Source organism: Oncorhynchus tshawytscha, linkage group LG28 (assembly GCF_018296145.1).
Source record: "Oncorhynchus tshawytscha isolate Ot180627B linkage group LG28, Otsh_v2.0, whole genome shotgun sequence".
NCBI lineage: Eukaryota > Metazoa > Chordata > Actinopteri > Salmoniformes > Salmonidae > Oncorhynchus > Oncorhynchus tshawytscha.
Genome location: NC_056456.1, coordinates 6,315,262 through 6,334,175, shown reverse-complemented (window position 1 = coordinate 6,334,175; position 18,914 = coordinate 6,315,262). Strand labels below are relative to the sequence as shown.

The window sequence follows — 18,914 nt, the reverse complement described above, 5'->3', positions numbered from 1 at the left end:
ATGAGTTACTTGATGTGGAATAGAGTTCCATGTAGTCATGGCTCTATGTAGTACTGTGTGCCTCCCATAGTCTGTTCTGGACTTGGGAACTGTGAAGAAACCTCTTGTGGCTTGTCTTGTGGGGTATTCATGGGTGTCTGAGTTGTGTGCCAGTAGTTTAGACAGACAGCTCGGTGCATTCAACATGTCAATACCTCTCGTAAGTAAAAGTAGCTATGATGTCAATCTCTGAGATTGACAAGCATATGATTAACATATGCATGTACATTCAAGGGCCAGCCGTGCTGCCCTGTTCTGAGCCAATTGCAATTTTCCTAAGTCCTTTTTTGTGGCACATGACCACACGACTGAACAGTAGTCAAGGTGCGACAAAACTAGGACCTGTAGGACCTGCCTTGTTGATAGTGTTGTTAAGAAGGCAGAGCATTGCTTTAGTACAGTATAGACAGACTTCTCCCCATTTTAGCTACTACTGCATCAGTATGTTTTTACCATGACAGTTTACAATCTAGGGTTACTCCAAGCAGTTTAGTCATCTCAACTTGCTCAATTTCCACATGATTTATTACAAGATTTAGTTGAGGTTTAGGGTTTAGTGAGTGTTTTGTTCAAATACAATGCATTTAGTTTAAAAAATATTTAGGGCTAACTCATTCCTTGCTACCCACTCTGGGTGTGGCATATTTCAAAACACTTCCACGGTAGGATACACATAAGTATCAAAAGGGTTTTCTAGTTTAGGTAAAAGTATGTCCTCAGTCCTCAGTACTCTCTCCTCTGTGACCCGGAAACCAATAAGTGGTCGAGGATTGTGTCAATTTGTTAGTAGGCAAACAGAAGTGTCCTCCCTTCCTCAATAGCCACCGTTCATCGAGGATATTGATGTGTATCCTACCGTGGAAGAGTTTTGAAATCTGCCACACCCTCTTTGAATCAGCTTTTGTTTTATCAGAAGAGAAAAACATGCACACGTTAAATGCATTATGGTATGTTAATTGCTTAATTAACTCAGGAACTACACCTGTGTGGAGCACCTGCTTTCAGTATTCTTTGTATCCCTCATTTACTCTGGTGTTTCCTTTATTTTGGCAGTGACTTACAATGTGTTATAAGTTTACCTTTCCGTTGGTCAGCACCTCTGTGTCTATTAAGGGGTGTGAGTCAGCTTATGCTTTGTATTGTTCTGCCGAGCACAGAGTTGGGGTCAACTCAAATTGTTGAAAAAATTAAATAGCTTATTCTTTTCAGTTTATTGAGAAGTAATTGAAAAATACATGCAATTCTTTTCAATTATTGAATTATTGCGTTTACTTCCTGAATTGACTGCATTCAAGAAACACCTCATGTGTCTGCTATGCTGCACTCCTTTGTGTTATAGATCTATGGTGTTAGTTAGCTCTGCTCTTCCCAGCATGGTGAAAGTGGAGCCCTGTGTGTGTAGACTGCTGGAGCTGCAGTGGTAGACTAGATTGTTGTTCCAACAGCTGATTCGATCCCTCTCTCCCTCTGAGCTAGCCTCTCCCTGGCTATTTATGGCAGATTCCCCGCTATCAAAGCTCCTCTCTTCAGCCCATACATGGTTGCTCCTGTATGAAGTTACCACCACGCTGCTTTTGGCACACAGTCCTCCTCAGCACAGTCGTGGAAGCGCGCAAGGCCGGCATCTCTCTGCTTCTTGGTGTGAGACAGTCAGAGGCCTAATGTTAGTTGTTAGAATGGACATTTTGAAAATCCAGCAGGCAGGAACAGCGGACCGGTTGATGGATTGCTGGACTAGTTCAGAGTAGAATCGAAGGAAGTTAGAATTGAGAACTTTTGGAATAGTTTTAAGAAGAACCACCTGTGGACTATTGCTTATTTTTTACTACCCCTGTTTATTTTCTGTCTCTCCTCTCGTCCTCTTTCACTCCCTCCCTAACCCCATTCCCTGCCCACCTCTCCTTACCCCTCTCACCCCTCTCGTCTTTTCTCTGCTGTGTCTACTTCTTGGACTGATTTATTTGGCACAGCTTTTTCCAGAGCGGTCTGGAATGCACTGTTCTATATTTGTCGGCTGCTGAAGCTATCTTCTCCATCGTGGATGAGGCTGAATCCTGGTGCTCCTTTGGGAAGGTGTGGACCCTAACCCTAACCCTGTCACACCAGCACCACCTCCAGCCTCCTCACCACTGATAAGACTACTGGCCTCCCAGGACTAATAAGAATATTTTCCTTCCTTGGCTTCAAAACCCTGAATTTTTTTTTTTTTCAGGACAGGTGGACTTCACTATTGTGGTGTTGCGCCACAATATCAATCACCTGCTGAGAGTTTGAATGTAGTTGGAACCAAGGAAAAGTAAGTGAATTTACTTCCTTCCTCTTATTGTTTACTTAAGACTTGCTAGTCTTACTTTGTGCTATTCATCTTTCAATGTTGATGTGAATATGTATGATATGTATTGAGTCATTCATAGGATTAGTAAAGTGCTATTTTGTCATTTTTAAGTGCTCTCCCATTTAGCCTGGGGTTAAGAGAAAAGGGAACACTACTGTCTACTGCAGACCGCAGATCACACCACTGTAAACCCCAAACCCACTGTATGGGGAGTCGTGCCTTACCTCAGTCATGCCTTACCTCAGAAGGCATCAAAATAGAATTTATGTAGGCTAACAATATATCCCCTGACCACATCTAGATATATAGCCTGTGGTGTGTTGTGACTCTCAGACAGAAACAGGATTTGCTGTAAATCTATTTGTTGCTGTCGTGTACTAGTAGGGATCTGCATCTTTCCCTTTCAAGGTGATTCGATACATGGGCTCCAATATGATACAGGAAAGATGTGTCATAGTTTGAAATAATTCGGTGCAATTCGGTTTTATTAGAGAACTAACCGATTTGGTTTGATGCGATACGATTCAATGCACTAACTAACACTTGCTGCATAAACATATTCATTATTTAATCAGATGGAGCTCATGAGCTGGGCCTCTCTGAGCTGACGTGTGTGTAAATGATGTATGTCTATGGTGTATGTACTATGTGTGTGTGTAAATGATGTATGCCTATGGTGTATGTACTATGTGTGTGTGTAAATGATGTATGTCTATGGTGTATGTACTATGTGTGTGTGTAAATGATGTATGTACTATGTGTGTGTGTAAATGATGTATGTCTATGGTGTATGTACTTTGTGTGTGTGTAAATGATGTATGTCTATGGTGTATGTACTTTGTGTGTGTGTAAATTATGTATGTCTATGGTGTATGTACTATGTGTGTGTGTAAATGATGTATGTCTATGGTGTATGTACTATGTGTGTGTGTAAATGATGTATGTCTATGGTGTATGTACTATGTGTGTGTGTAAATGATGTATGTCTATGGTGTATGTACTATGTGTGTGTGTAAATGATGTATGTCTATGGTGTATGTACTATGTGTGTGTGTAAATGATGTATGTACTATGTGTGTGTGTAAATGATGTATGTCTATGGCGCATACTATTTAGGCACCTGATTTGAGGAATAAAGGAGACTCGGCATCTACCACCCCACTATCACTATCTGATTAGGGGGGGAAAGGCAAATGTAGCCTATGGTTTGCCCCCCCCAAACAATGACTATATAGCACAACTTTGGATTTCACCCCCATCTCAAAATCAAATGGTTTTGACCATAAACCCCATTCAGCAGGTACAGCCAGAAGAGACATGTGTCTGTTAACCCTAAAACACCATTTTCAACAGCACATAGATAACAATAACCTAGCAAATTACATAGGATGTCACTCAACTAATAAAGCCCAATATCACGCAAGCCATTTTAGCATTTGAATGCTGAAGGTGCCGCGTAGATGTGCAAGATCAGTAACATAGAATTTCCACCACTTCCGAATTAGCCAGACGATGTACCGCCCCCATACATTTTCAACGGGAGAACGCGGAGCAATGCGCAGGAGATCGTGGGACGGTGAGCGGAGCAGTAGAAAAAGTTCAGCTCTGCTCTATGCCACCGCTGCCGTTAACCAATCAGGTGAGAAGCAAATGTTTGCTTGAAGATCTTCCTTTCATTGGAACATACTATAGTTTCTGCCTGGCATTAGTCCCAGGCAAGGACAACCAAAAAATATGGAGGAAAGCCAATCATCATGGTTTTCCAATTCTGTATGATTTTGCTTTGGTACAATACAGAGACAAAATCATAAGGTCAATGGCATGGAAGAGGATTGCAGAGCTTGTTTGATTGTGCTGCTAGCTAGCTATGAACGTCAAGCAGCCTAAAAACTGATCAAAGCCACCAAATTGTGAAATTTGTTTACCAAAGGATATACATTACCAGTAACACGCAGTATAACATGGTAAAATTAATTCTTAGTGTATAATTTGCTATCTGGCATTATGATTCTGAAATGTAATAGCTTATGGCTCTTTAATTATACTTGTGTCATGACATTGATCATTATAGCTTACTTCCTGTGAAATACATAGGCCTACATGCAAATGAATGGGTACTTTGGGTAAAGGAAATTGTGGCGTTGACTTGCAAACATTGTTGTGCAAATCTCTCTTTACCCCTCATCAACACCAACACCTCTGTATGCCCCCATGCCATTGACCTTCTGATTTGGTCTCTATTCTAAAATCATTTTCAGCAAATGAACAAGGTAGAATTAAAATGCTCTCCACCCCACATTATTTTCCTTTTTATATGTTTATTTAGCTTACAAGTTGCCAGCTCTTTATTTTAATGTACCTAGAGTACAAGGGTTGGATATGCACTAAACAATTTAATGTCAGAAAAATAATGTTGAAAATGTGCCTTATGGTTAGCCTCATATACATTATCTAATAGTATCATTTTAAATTGAGAACATACACAACCGTTCAAAAGTCTGGATACACATACTCATTCCAGTGTTTTTATTTTTTTAAATATTTTCTACATTGTAGAATAATAGTGAAGACAGTCCTACATGTAGTAACCAAAAAAGTGTTAAACACATCAAAATATATTTGAGATTCTTCAAAGTAGCCACCCTTTGCCTCGATGACAGCTTAGCATACTCTCGGCATTCTCTCAACCAGCTTCACGAGCTAGTCAATTAATTTAAATTAACAGGTGTGCCTTGTTAAACGTTAATCTGTTGAATTTATGTCCTTCTTATTGCATTTGAGCCAATCAGTTGTGTTGTGAAAAGGTAGGGGTGGTATACAGAAGGTAGCCCTATTTGGTAAAAGACCAAGTCCATATTATGGCAAGAACAGCTCAAATAAGCAAAGAGAAACGACAGTCCACCATTACTTTAAGACATGAAGGTCAATCAATCTGGGAAAATTTCAAGAACTTCGAAAGTTTCTTCAAGTACAGTAGTAAAAAGCGATGTGATGATACTGGCTCTCATGAGGACCACCACAGGAAAGGAAGACCCAGAGTTACCTCTGCTGCAGAGGATAGGTTCATTAGAGTTACCAGCCTCAAAAATTGCAGCCCAAATAAAGGCTTCACAGAGTTCAAGTAACAGACACATCTTAACATCAACTGTTCAGAGGAGACTGCGTGAATCAGGCCTTCGTGGTCGATTTGCTGCAAACAAACCACCACTAAAGGACACCAATAAGAAGAAGAGACTTGATTGGGCCAAGAAACCTGAGCAATGGACATTAGACCGGTGGAAATCTGTCCTTCAGTCTGATGAGACCAAATTTGAGATTTTTGGTTCCAACCCCCATGTCTTTGTGAGACGCAGAGTAGGTCAACGAATGATCTCTGCGTGTGTGGTTCCCACCGCGAAGCATGGAGGAGGGTGTTATGGTGTGGGGGTGCTTTGCTGGTGATTTATTTAGATTTCAAGGCACACTTAACCAGCATGGCTACCACAGCATTCTGCAGCGATACACCATCCCATCTGGTTTGCGCTTAGTGGGACTGTTATTTGTTTTTCAACAGGACAATGACCCAACACACCTCCAGGCTGTGTAAGGGCTATTGGACCAAGAAGGAGAGTGATGAAGTTCTGCATCAGATGACCTGGCCTCCACAATCACCCGACCTCAGGTGAAATGGTTTGGGATAAGTTGGACCGCAGAGGGAAGGAAAAGCAGCCAACAAGTGCTCAGCATATGTGGGAACTCCTTCAAGACTGTTGGAAAAGCATTCCAGGTGAAGCTGGTTGAGAGAATGCCAAAAGTGTGAAAAGCTGTAAACAAGGCTCTAGGGTGGCTACTTTGAAGAATCTCAAATATAAAATATATTTTGATTTGTTTAACACTTTTTTTGGTTACTACATGATTCCATATTTGTTATTTCATAGTTTTGATGTTTTCACTATTATTCTACAATGTAGAAAATAGTAAAAATAAAGAAACCCTGGAATGAGTATTTGTGTCCAAACTTTTGTCTGGTACTGTATACGACAGTTACGCCATCATACTGTCGGCCTATGGCTGCATTGGGGATGCATGCCATTATGACAAGCTGCAAAATGGGTTCACATGGCTGATATCCTGAGACAGAGTGACAATCAAATAAAACTGTTTGGAGAGCTCACAACTGGACAAAAAGCTCATGTTAATTTGAGAAAGCAACACAGAAACACAGATTACAGACAGATCCCATTCACACATTTTTATTGCAGAATTGTGATCTGTGATGAATGAACATTGACACTAGTTCATCTTGAAAAACGTTTTAAAGTTAACAGTTAACACAACTTTAAACTCTTCACTTCAATGAATCAACGTTGAAATAATCAGCATATAATTTCAAAATGTACAAATAATATAACTTGTTTGTAATTGTAATACATCTTTAGTAAGTAGGCTATTATTACTAAAGCATACTTTCGGGTGAACAAAAAAGTTCATACCAGAGGTGGCCAACTTGCTCCACTCCCTGATCTACTGTATGAGCAGACTTCAATTACAGCCCAGCAGTAATGCACATTAATATCAATTTAAGTTTTACAAGTTGAATCAGGTGTGTTAGTGGTGGGCTGGAACAGAAGCCTGCACACCCAGCATACCTCTAGGAGAAGGATTGGCCTGCTACAGTTTTAATATACATTTGTAGCCTATATTGTTTGTGGCTTTTAAGTGTAATGTTGTATACAACATTTCCTAACTTAAGTACAACCCATGGCATACAAGGATGTGCCAGCAGTCACTTGGGACATTCACTGAGACCTCTTCATCTGCCGACAGGCTTTCACAGCTTTCCATATCTGAGGACAGACATCACAAAGACACAGACTTCATTATATTACAATCAGACAGACCTGACTATTATCTTTCTGTCTGTCTTCATAGTTTTCCTCTCTAGGTATCAAACTGGAGAAATATTTTTTCAAAATGTCATCCCACAACCTGCAGTATCTAGCTAGTACACCTACTCCCTTTTGTGACAGCTGGAGAAGAATAACATTGCTGTTATTTACAAATGCATTTGGAGCGTGAGTTTTTAATCTACAATCTTAAAAAGGCCTACATCAAGATAGGTTAACTAGCTGATGATATTTCACTGAGCTATAGTATGTAAAGTTGGCTGGTTAGCTAACAAGCAGCTCATTATCCTACACACAGTGGCCTGGTGTAGCTAACTAGATAGCTAATAATACATTGTTATTTAACATTTTCTAAATGTATTTACTTACTTGAATAGGTTCATGCCTACGCCCACGAAGTAGCCAGTCTTTTGGAGCGAAGAGAAAGAGGCATCACTTCTGGTCAAAACTTACAGTAACAGGCCGCATACCTCGCATTTAAAAAATAAATAAATAATTTCACCTTTATTTAACCAGGTAGGGCAGTTGACAACAAGTTCTCATTTACAACTGCGACCTGGCCAAGATAAAGCAAAGCAGTGCGACAAAAAACAACACAGAGTTACACATAAACAAACGTACAGTCAATAACACAATATAAAAATGTATGTACAGTGTGTGCAAATGTAGAAGAGTAGGGAGGTAAGGCAATAAATAGGCCATGGAGGCGAAATAATTACAATTTAGCATTAACACTGGAGTGATAGATGTGCAGATGATGAATGTGCAAGTAGAAATACTGGGGTGCAAAGGAGCAAAAAAATAAATAACAATATGGGGATGAGGTAGATTCGATGGGCTATTTACAGATGGGCTATGTACAGGTGCAATGATCGGTAAGCTGCTCTAGCAGCTGATGCTTAAAGTTAGTGAGGGAGATATAAAAATCCAGCTTCAGTCATTTTTGCAATTCGTTCCAGCCATTGGCAGCAGAGAACTGGAAGGAAAGGTGGCCAAAGAAGGTGTTGGCTTTGGGCATGACCAGTGAAATATACCTACTGGAGCGCGTGCTACGGGTGGGTGCTGCTTTGGTGACCAGTGAGCTGAGATAAGGCAGGGATTTACCTAGCAAAGACTTATAGATGACCTGGAGCCAGTGGGTTTGGCGACGAATATGAAGTGAGGGCCAGCCAACGAGGGCATACAGGTCGCAGTGGTGGGTAGTATATGGGACTTTGGTGACAAAATGGATGTCACTGTGATAGACTACATCCAATTTGCTGAGTAGAGTGTTGGAGGCTATTTTGTAAATTACATTGTCGAGGATCGGTAGGATAGTCAGTTTTATGAGGGTAGGTTTGGCAGAATGAGTGAAGGAGGCTTTGGTGCGGAATAGGAAGTCGATTCTAGATTTAATTTTGGATTGGAGATGCTTAATGTGAGTCTGGATGGAGAGTTTTACAGTCTAACCAGACACCTAGGTACAGTGGGGCAACAAAGTATTTAGTCAGCCACCAATTGTGCAAGTTCTCCCACTTAAAAAGATGAGAGAGGCCTGTAATTTTCATCATAGGTACACTAATATTAGCAATAACCAAATATTGTGAATTTCAGATTCATAACGAATCTGAAATTCACGATATTTGGTTATTGCTCATATTATTTTATTTCTACTTTCCAAAAATGGAAAGTGTCAAACTAAACATTTGACCTCTGTCATTGCCAACAAAGGGTATATAACAAAGTATTGAGATAAACTTTTGTTATTGACCAAATACTTATTTTCCACCATAATTTGCAAATAAATTCATTAAAAATCTTACAATGTGATTTTCTGGATTTTTTTTCTCATTTTGTCTGTCATAGTTGAAGTGTACCTATGATGAAAATTACAGGCCTCTCTCATCTTTTAATTTTCTGACCGATGCTTTCTACATTTGGATCGGTTTAGGGTCCGTGGAACGACGCAGTAGTATCTTTAACATTTGAATTGGGGACCGAATTGATTACATCCCTACGTATTAGATAGTTTGTCTGGAAATAGTCATTGGGTATATTTACTCTCTTTTGTTTGTGTGTGTGTGTATGTGTGTGTGTGTGTGTGTATGTGTGTGTGTGTGTATGTGTGTGTGTGTGTGTGTGTATGTGTGTGTGTGTGTATGTGTGTGTGTGTGTATGTGTGTGTGTGTGTGCCCCCTTTTTGCTTTCCTCCCAGAAAACACTATTGGTTTTGATATCAACTGACTTGAATAAGGCTGATAGGAATGTGACAAAGACTTATAGACAAAGACTTACAGTGACAAAGACTTACAGTTTGTTGTTCCTGTCTGTGTGTTTTCAATGCTGTCCAGTGGGTCCAGCCTTCAGTTTCCCATATTGTGTATGTGTAAGGGAGGGCCTGCTGGAAGGAACTAAGTCTGGATATTGCAGCTGTTTAGTGTCCCTTTCTCACACCTGTCACCTCCATCACAATAAACAGACAGGTTTACTGCTATTCTCCATGAAACTCTCTCTCTCTGTACAAAACACACACTCCTGCATGTAAGCACACACACAATATAGATTATTGGGACACCACCCTCCCCACAGTGTGTGATCACTCAACATATTTCAGGCTTTGAAGTTTTGCAGTTAAACTGATTACTGTGGTCAGGTACTATGCTTCCATACATCAGATATGCTTTATACCCGTACTCTTCACTACAAGGGCATCCGGAGTTCATGATTTGTTAAAGCTCATATTACAAAAGTTACCAACACAGATGCATATTTATTTAAAATTGATACTAGGTCATAAACAGTGGATAACAATTGGGGAAAATACTTCACATAGCCTAGGCCCTACAGTACATTGAACTCTGTAAAACCAACACCATGGTACAACCATCAATTGATCTGATGTTCAGTGTGTGTGTGTGTGAGAGATGCTCTGTTGTACTGAGTACTTGTTCAGCAGTACACGGCAACCGTAAGTAAGCATTTCACGGTGAGGTCTACCCCTGTTGTTATCGGCGCATGTGACGCAACATTTGATTTGAACCACCCACAGGATGACGATGCGTTGTAAATGTGGTCCACAAACGTGCCGTGCTTTCTTGATATAGAGCATACTGTACGCCTATAGTAGCAGAATGCTCTTTGAGCCTCAGGTGGACCTAGTGTGTGAGGAATGTCTTCCACAATCCCAGTCAACAAGATACTGTCCCACATGCCACTCTATTCCCTGTACTGCACTACTTTTACAGGCAACCCAAGACTCTCCTTGAAGCTCTCTTATCTTTTTAAGTAGCTACCTTACCTGTAACGACCCCCCCCCCCCTCGGTGCAGCCGCAGAAGTAGCCCAACCCCTACCCTGCCCTATCCCGCTGTCTCTCCATCCTGCCTTTATTAGGAGACAGTGGCAGGCAGGCTGTGTGTTTAGGTTAGCAATGTGCTGCTCTGAGCTGAGCCTGGCCAGGGCTAGATAGAGGCCCATCCTGCTCCTTCAGAACGTTTACTCTGGCTTCCACATGAGAGCCACGTTCCTGCGTTCATTCCTGGCTTGTGTCATTGGAGCTGACATTTTCGGGGCGTCAGTGCAGAATTCTCCCTGGTCTTATATGGGTATCGATGAGCGGAGGATTGAGTTGAAGAGGTGGAGAGACGCACTGAGTTCTGTGGAACATCAACAGAGAGGACAGACTTTCGGGGGAGCAGAGGGGGGGTGATGTGTTCAGGGAAGCTCCTGTCCTTAAAATGTGGTTAGTCATGATGGATGATACAGCATTGTGACACACACACACACACACACACACACACACACACACACACACACACACACACACACACACACACACACACACACACACACACACACACACACACACACACACACACACACACAGTGTAAATATATAATCTGACTAAGTCAATTTAGATTTACTGACCATATCTGTCCTGGTCCAAAAATGAATAAATGCTGCCTTTGAGACCTACACAGGTTAGAAGTTGTGCAACAGGCTCCTTGTGGCTAACTCGTAGAGACAGCATGTAAACCATACACACACGGCTGATCTGCTGACGGCTGTCTAAGTAGCCTAACTTAAACACATTTCCATTTCACATTTCCTGTCATGTAGCAGATTCTCTTATCCAAAATGGACTTAGTGCATTCATCTTAATATAGCTAGGTGGGGCAACATACATATCACAGGCATAGAGTTGTCAGAGCTAGAAGGGGGGTCGAGGTTAGAAGGAGGATTATTTAAGATCATATTTGAAGGTAGGGCTTCAGATGTTTCTGGAAGATGCCCGGGACGTTGCTGTCCTAGCTTCAACTGGTTCCACCATTGGGGTGCCAGGACAGAAAAGGACTGGGCTGAGAGGGAGGGGTCAGAGGGCCACCTTCTTATACAAAACCCTTAAAAACTCAGACACTAACCATTCAAACTCTCTTCCTGGCTCTGTGACTGAAAATACCAACTTTGAAGCCTTTTACTGCTGAGGTAGACTACCTTCCCCTGCCTCAGCCTGACAGTGTGGTTTAGTGGCAGAGGCCACTTCACACCTTTGTGTTAGGGACCAGGCTGCCAGGGAACAGTTGGACATGGCTGCAGAGAGACAACAGGTTAGAAAAACTGCAGCACTACAACACACTCCACCACTGGACCCTTACTAGGATAAACCTCCACCCTGGACTTCCAGACCGTGCGTTAGTGCGTCACTGACCGTACAACCACCATACACTATACACTATTTACTACCACTAGTTCCATCCTTTGTAAAGTTGTGTGTGTCTGTCTTGGGTGTGAAAAAAAGTGTAAATTGTACCCCTGTCTCCTGCTGGTCATTATCAGTCCTCTGACCGGGACTCTGGGACAGTTGTACCTATACTAAACTGACACAGGTGAATGCCAACAGTGTGCAAAGCTGTCATCAAGGCAAAGGTTGGCTACTTTGAGGAATCTCAAATCTCAAATAATCTGTTATATTTCTAACACTTTTTTGCTTACTACATGATTCCATGTGTTATTTCATAGTTTTGATGTCTTCACTACTAGTCTACAATGTAGAAAATAGTCAAACTAAAGAAAAACCCTTGAAAGAGTAGGAGTGTCCAAACTTTTGACTGGTGCTGTTCATGTACAACGTTTTGTATACATTATTATAATCATCTACTTCGTCACATATGTTTGTTTTCTTAAATCGAGCTTCGCGGACCAGCAGTGAACAGTGTTATCCCCCAAAATATCCTGACAGGGGCCTCCCGGGTGGCGTAGTGGTTAAGGGCGCTGTACTGCAGCGCCAGCTGTGCCATCAGAGACTCTGGGTTCGCACCCAGGCTCTGTCGTAACCGGCCGCGACCGGGAGGTCCGTGGGGCAACACACAATTGGCCTAGTGTCGTCCGGGGGTTTTGGCAGGTAGGGATGTCCTTGTCTCATTGCTCACCAGCGACTTCTGTGGCGGGCCGGGTGCAGTGCGCGCTAACCAAGGTTGCCAGGTGCACGGGGTTTCCTCCGACACATTGTTGAGGCTGGCTTCCGGGTTGGATGCGCGCTGTGTAAAGAAGCAGTGCGGCTTGCTTGGGTTGTGTATCGGAGGACGCATGACTTTCAACCTTCGTCACTCCTGAGCACGTGCGGGAGTTGTAGCGATGAGACAAGATAGTAGCTACTAAAAACAATTGGATACCACAAAATTAGGGAGAAAAAGGGGTAAAAAAAATATATATATATATATATATCCTGACACGAAGGGGGCTCAAAAGCACGGTTAATGTGCACTGTCATTCTAGAATCAACCACTATTAGCAGTGGTTGGATACACTAGGATACAATTCTAAGTTCATGACAGCTTTCTGACAAGTCAATAAGGCTCTTTGACTTTTTTTAGTTTTACAATGTACAATAAACTTATTGTATATACCTCCATTATCTTTTTTCTGTTTTACAATGTAAAACTTGTTTGTTTTACAACTTGCTGTATAAACCTCCTTTATCTTTTTTTTGGTAAAAGCACATGTATATTTGTGTGAAACTGATTAGCAAAAACATGGGATTTTGTCATTTATGCAAAAATGTGTTTTAAGTTGTATGTAATGTTAGTAGCTAGTAGCCAAGTCAATCATGCAATATTGGCACTCTACACTCGAGACAGACCAAGCGGAACAGACATACACCTTCAATTTGGAGGTTTAAAATATCCTTCCAAGTTGACCTATTTTAAGAGAAGCAGTTGTTTAGTGGATATAAAGTCTAATATCTTTGATTGGCTGATGCAGAATTTGTTACAGGTAATAATCACTGTCAGCTGGTGAGGTTAGTATAGGATTAACTTGTGTCAGGTTATCTGATGGGACCAAATACAATGTAGCGTTCTTTCACGTGCAACTAAACTCAGCAAGAAAAGAAACGCCACTTTTTCAGGACACTGTCTTTCAAAGATAATTCGTAAAAATCCAAATAACTTCACAGATCTTCATCGTAAAGGGTTTTAACACTGTTTCCCAGGCTTGTTCAATTAACCATAAACAATTCATGAACATGCACCTGTGGAACGGTCGTTAAGACACTAACAGCTTGACAATTAAGGTCACAGTTATGAAAACTTAGGACACTAAGGAGGCATTTCTACTGACTCTAAAAAACACCAAAAGAAAGATGCTCAGGGTCCCTGCTCATCTGCGTGAACGTGCCTTAGGCATGCTGCAAGGAGGCATGAGGACTGCAGATGTGGCCAGGACAAAAAATTGCAACGTCCGTACTGTGAGACGCCTAAGACAGTGCTACAGGGAGACAGGACGGACAGCTGATTGTCCTCGCAGTGGCAGACCACGTGTAACAACACCTGCACAGGATCGGTACATCCGAACACCACACCTGCGGGACAGGTACAGGATGGCAACAACTGCCAGAGTTACATCAGGAACGCACAATCCCTCCATCAGTGCTCAGACTGTCTGCAATAGGCTGAGAGAGGCTGGACTGAGGGCTTGTAGGCCTGTTGTAAAGGCAGGTCCTCACCAGACATCACCGGCAACAATGTTGCCTATGGGCACAAACCCAACGTCGCTGGACCAGACAGGACTGTCAAAAGGTTCACTGACGAGTCGCGATTTTGTCTCCCCAGGGGTGATGGTTGGATTTGCGTTTATCGTCTAAGGAATGAGCTTTACACTGAGGCCTGTATTCTGGAGTGGGATCGGTTTGGAGTTGGAGGGTCCATCATTGTCTGCAGTGGTGTGTCACAGCATCATCGGACGGTGCTTGTTGTCATTGCAATAAATCTCAACACTGTGCATTACAGGGAAGACATCCTCCTCCCTCATGTGGTACCCTTCCTGCAGGCTCATCATGACATGACCCTCCAGCATGACAATGCCACCAGCCATACTGCTCATTCTGTGTGTGATTTCCTACAAGACAGGAATGTCAGTGTGCTGCCATGGCCAGCAAAGAGCCCGGATCTCAATCCCATTGAGCACGTCTGGGACCTATTGGATCGGAGGGTGAGGGCGAGGGCCATTCCTCCCAGAAATGCCTAGGAACTTGCAGGTGCCTTGGTGGAAAAGTGGGGTAACATCTCACAGCAAGAACTGGCAAATCTGGTGCAGTCCATGAGAAGGAGATGCACTGCAGTACTTAATGCAGCTGGTGGCCACACCAGATACTGACTGTTACTTTTGATTTTGACCCCCCCTTTGTTCAGGGACACATTATTCCAATTCTGTTGGTCACATGTCTGTGGAACTTGATCAGTTTATGTCTCAGTTGTTGAATCTTATGTTCATACAAATATTTACACGTTAAGATTGCTGAAAATAAACACAGCTGACAGAGAGAGGACGTTTATTTTTTTGCTGAGTTTATGTCGACGATTGTAATTGGCTGATGAGCATTTTGAGACGGAAGTTCAGGTTAAACGTATACTTTTTCTAATGTTCGTAATTATGGACCTGCAGTGTTCATACGTCAGCCTGTGCTTCACGTGTGCCCTAGTTAATTTTGGTGCCTAAGCAGCACTGTGGTCTTGTGAGAGGAAACATCATAGCCTGTGCTAGAGGTTACATTCAGTGATTTATTTTGAAGAAGAAGCCCCTGTGTGCTGTGGGGACTGGGGTCTGTTTTGGATTGTGAGTTTGTGTGATGGGTGTTGTGGCCTTTTGAGAAAAGAGACAGCCAGATGTGCCTGGGGATGGGGTGGGGGGGGTGGGTGGGGGGTGGGGGGCTCACAGGGATCATGTTTGTTGCCGTGATGGCTGCCAGGAAGGTGGGTGAGTAGAGGAAGGAGAGGGAAAGCGAGCACACACACACACACACACACACACACACACACACACACACACACACACACACACACACACACACACACACACACACACACACACACACACACACACACACAAACACTGGTGGTAAACACTGGGTGACCTCTCTCTCTCCCTCCATCAGGCAGCCACTCAGCTAACACGTTACCTTATTTGGGTTGACTACTGGGAGTGGAGGGAGGCAGGTGGACTCGGGAGGGGCAAGGGTGAGGCAGAGTTAAACTTGTAAACATTGTCATCTAAGCCCACGTGGTGCCATTCAAGAGAGACAAATCATGTTGTCTTTATAAATGCAAAGCATTTCCAATATCCAAAAAGACTGTGTGTGTGTGTGTGTGTGTGTGTGTGTGTGTGTGTGTGTGTGTGTGTGTGTGTGTGTGTGTGTGTGTTGTGTGTGTGTGTGTGTGTGTGTTGCTACACTTTGGTTCTATTTTCATGTTCACTGTGCCTCAGTACAGTGTTGTTCTCTGCAGTGAGTCCAATCTCCATTAACTCTCAGTGGGTACCACAATAGGCTAGCTCCAATTTGCCAGGCATCGACCCTCTGGTATACTGTACATCTCTGCTACTTCAGGAACAAAGTCTGCTTCTCAAATGGCACCTTATTCCCTATGTAGTGCACTACTTTTGACCAGGCCCCTATGGGAATATACAGAATATATTCTCTATACACTGAGTGTACAAAACATTAGGAGTACCTTCCTAATATTGAGTTGCACCCTGTTTTTCCCTCAACAGCTTCATTTCGTCTGGGCATGGACTCTACAAGGTGGCGAAAGCGTTCTACAGGGATGCTGGCCCATGTTGACTCCAATGCTTCCCACAGTTGTGACAAGTTGGCTGGATGTCCTTTGAGTGTGGTGGACTATTCTTCACACACACAGGAAATTGTTCAGCATTAAAAACTCAGCAGTGTTGCAGTTCTTGACACACAAACCTGTGTGCCTGGCACCTACTACTACTACTACTACTACCAAAGGCACTTAAATAACTTGTCGTGCCCATTCGCCCTCTGAACGGCACACATACACAATCCATGTCTCAATTGTCCCAAAGTTTAAAAATACTTCTTTAACCTGTCTCCTCCCCTTCATCTACACTGATTGAAGTGGAATGAACAAGTGACATCAACAAGGGATCATAGCTTTCACCGGGATGGTCTGTCTAGGTCATGGAAAGAGCAAGGGTTCCTAATGTTTTGTATATTCCCTATATAGGGAATAGGGTGTCATTTGGGACGCAGGCCTACTGTTTGGTAGGGCTGCCTATGTCTGTGTATAAGTTATGGTGTTAGTAGTTGACGCTCCAGATTCTAACTGCTTTGGAAACAGCCAGTAGATATTGCAGTAGCAGTAGTGGTAAAGCATTTCAGTAAATACAGTAAAATGCAATGAGGATAATGAAATGCAGTTCATTTCAGTAGGGATAATAATAAGTACATATAGTCATGTATACAGGTACAACACTACTGCTGTTGTATTGTGGAATCTTCAGTCGACACATTTAATTAACTAAAAATATGATTATAAAAAGAAAGGCAAATAAATAAACAAAATGTACACAGATGATGGTTACACTATGTAATATTAGTTATATCATTCCTCCCGAGTCCCTGCCCTGTTTGATGTTTTAAAGATGGAAGTAGATGCGTGAGCTGGGGATGATGGGCTCGGGGTCCCTCTCCTCATTAGAGACATCATGTTGGCGTCTGCCTTCTGATTCTTGGATCCCGGGCGATAAGCTAGTGTGTAATTGAACCTGTTTAAAAAAACAGAGCCCACCTAGCCTGGTGAGCGTTCAACCTCTTGGCTTCTTGGAGACCAAGTTCTTATGGTCTGTCTAGATTACGAAAGGATAAGGTGCGCCCTCCAACGAGTGTCTCCACCCCTCAAGGGCCCACTTAACGTTTGTCATAAGGATCGGACCAAGGCGCAGCGTTGTATGCGTACATCATTTTTTTTAATGAATGAACAAAAACAACAAACAACCAAACGAAACGTGAAGCTATACAAACTAGTGCTGACAGGCAACTAAACATAGACAAGATCCCACAACTAACAATGGGGAAAATGGCTACCTAAATATGATCCCCAATCAGAGACAACGATAAACGGCTGTCTCTGATTGGGAACCATATCAGGCCAACATAGACATACAAAAACACTAGATGACAAAAACCCTAGACATACATCAACTAGAGTACCCACCCTAGTCACACCCTGACTTAACCAAAATATATAGAAAAACAGAGAATCTAAGGCGTGACATTAACTGCCAAGAGCTCCCGGTTGCCTACATCGTTGTTGCGTTCCGCTGGCGTGAACCGCCATGGTGAGAAAGGTGAATGAGTGCAGTTTCTTGCCCTCCTCGTTCCGTGTGAAAGAACCGTCCCTGCTCTACCACAAAGGAATGAGAAGGATCAGGATGAACGAGGATGGGTCAGAGGTGGTATGTCCGTTGAGCTCCATATAAAACGGCTGTAAAAAAAATGGTCAAACCTGAGGCACCGCTGGACCTGCTTGAGTGAGGTGGGATGGGGCCAATCGGCGACCGCCCCAACCTTTATGGGGTCCATTTGGATGCCTGCAGTAGAGATAATGTGACCCGGGAAGGAAACTTGGGATACATGGAACTCACACTCTGCAGGAGGCGTCTCAGGACTTGACGGACGTGCAGTATGTGTTCCAGAAGGGTTTTCTAGAAGATCAAAATTTTGTGAGGTAAACAAAGACGAACTGATTCAACATATCCCTAAGGGTGTCATTGATCAATGCTTGAAAGACTGCCGGGGAGTTCAGTAATCCAAAGGGCATGACTAAATACTCATAGTGACCACTAGGGGTGTTAAAGGCAGTTTTTACTCATCTCCCTCCCTGATTCTCACCAAATTGTAAGCCTTGAGGAGGTCCAGGGTAATGATTCTTGATCGTAATCCGGATCAGCCCTCTGTAATCGATGCAAGGACACCGACCTCCATCCTTCTTTCCCACAAAGAAGGAGCCTGCACCAGCTGGGAATGTAGAGGCACTAATGAAACCTGCCTCCAGCGACTCCCGGATGTAATTGTCCATGACTGCTGCTTCAGGGGTCGAGAGGGAGTACAGACAGCCCCGGGGAGGGGTGGAGCCAGGCGGCTTTCTTTCTTACTGAAGGCCTCCCAGAGGGCGAAGTATTCGGGAGGGAGAGCGGAGAAGTCTTGGTCTTCAATGGATGCAGGAGGACACGGCGAGGCTCTTGGTGGGGGTCGAAGAAATTTAGTCTGGCATTCCTTACCCCAGTCCAGTAGGTGTCCCATGGACCAGGAGACTAGGGGGTTATGTAACGCCAGCCAGTGGTAACCCTAGCATAAGGGGGTTCTCGGGAGCAGT

The 18,914-nt window shown here is 43.0% G+C and overlaps 1 protein-coding gene across 3 annotated transcripts in view; it reads left to right on the top strand.

Annotated features, from left to right (window-relative positions):
- The first annotated feature begins 1,617 nt into the window (after window positions 1-1,617).
- The window catches only part of LOC112227309 (supervillin), an 81,441-nt gene continuing 64,144 nt past the window's right edge, over window positions 1,618-18,914 (top strand). Inside the window, exons 1-2 of one of the 3 annotated variants that reach the window (XM_042308371.1) lie at window positions 1,618-2,112; window positions 2,257-2,335. The gene's annotated coding sequence lies outside the window, so the exon portion shown is untranslated. Of the gene's footprint in view, window positions 2,336-18,914 lie in introns of all 3 variants that reach the window. The other 2 variants (XM_042308370.1, XM_042308369.1) reach the window with 2 other exon arrangements.